The sequence below is a fragment of the Halyomorpha halys genome, unplaced genomic scaffold (genome assembly GCF_000696795.3).
Source record: "Halyomorpha halys isolate HHAL.00 unplaced genomic scaffold, Hhal_1.1 Scaffold1374.1, whole genome shotgun sequence".
Lineage (NCBI taxonomy): Eukaryota > Metazoa > Arthropoda > Insecta > Hemiptera > Pentatomidae > Halyomorpha > Halyomorpha halys.
The window spans coordinates 9213-10765 of NW_027112468.1; the positions used below are offsets into that span (position 1 = coordinate 9213).

General features: G+C 27.2%; 1 protein-coding gene across 1 annotated transcript in view; it reads right to left on the bottom strand.

Moving 5' to 3' along the window:
* Nucleotides 1-944: 944 nt before the first annotated feature.
* LOC106689481 (A-kinase anchor protein 200) overlaps nt 945-1553 on the bottom strand; it is a gene marked incomplete in the record, with an annotated part of 108859 nt that continues 108250 nt past the window's right edge. Inside the window, 1 exon segment of the mRNA XM_067050308.1 lies at nt 945-1553.

Here is a 1553-nt window from a genome sequence, read left to right on the forward strand (position 1 = left end):
ATACCTGAGTTGGGCAAAAATTAGCTATAGTTAAAACGAAAAGCTAAAATTGCCATTGATACAATATTTATTTATCAATGTTTCATTCATGAATAAGGGTCATATCCATTTAGCTATTAGTTATAACTGTAGCTAAGTTTTGCTCATCTCTTCTGGACAATGTATATTTCTTTAGCTTATTAATTCCCACTTATCTTTATTACTGTGTAACTTCTATCTATCACATTCTATCATCTATATTGTTTTATTTCATTTCATTGTTAATTGTTTTTTATTATTTCAGACATTAATTACATTTTACATCATTTATCGTTTATTCAATTACTCATCATTTAAATTTTCTTCCGCACTTTTGCTTTTTTAGTGTTTATCTCAATATTTACTAATATAATTCTTACCTCTACAATATTATATATTTTCTTCTATTAGAATCAATTGACTACTATGTACCTAATTTATTCTTATGTATTTTCCTAATCTTGTTTATTATTTTCGTAATATTTTGTCTCTGAATAAAGGTCGAAATGTCGGCACAAATAAAGAAGCTTTGTTTGTTTGTGTATTTTTGTCCCCGACCATCTTCTCATATTAATCTACAATCAACTATTTACACTTTAATTAAGACCAATCTTGTTATTCGGAACATAAAAATCAGTATTGTAATTTAGAATTATTTGGACCCATTTAAAACTGGTTTTAAATTATATCTAGATTTTATTACATAGTTGTTAATTGTTCACAATCTCTACAACAGGTAGCAGCACCATCGCTAAGTTCTATGACACTTAACATTTCTGCTATTGGTTTACTATTTTCAAAAAGTAACCTTTTTTTATCAACCAAGAAAAAAAAAATTGTAGCAATTTTCAGTATTGGTCCAAATAATCCCAAGTTACAGTATATAAATTTTGGGAGGTTTAAGGGTAATAAAAAAAGAAAAAAACTAATATTTTAAACATATATTTAAATTTATAAACACATTCACACATACAATATAAGATTGAGAAGGGATTTTTGTATAAAACGGCGAAAAATAGGGGTTTCGATAAGGGTAGATTTAAATGCATTATTTTCCACATTAAAAAGCTGATAATCATTAGCGCGACATTTGCAAAAATACATATACAAAAAATTGGAACAATATTAATTCGTTGCCTTTAACATATTCAGCCATTGCGTCCAGGCCGGAAAGACCAATCCCATCCCAATCGAAAACATTTTATTTTTTTGTTTTTTACAAATTGTTTTGGTTTTATCTGACCATATAAAGCACTTTTCTGTATCGTACACTCCTGCAGCAAGTACTCCTCTATACTACTACACATAAAACAGTTTACAATATAATATTGGAAATATTTTTTAAAAAATGTCTCCCTCCTTTGCTTTCTTTATATATCTTTTTCATTTATTTATTTTTTTTTTAATAGAAGCAAGATATAATTCAGAAATGCGATATATATGAGAGAAACCCACATTCCTGTGTTTACGATACAAAAGAAAGCATATAACATCTTACTCTCTACCCAAGAACTATCTTACAAAACATCTTTGTT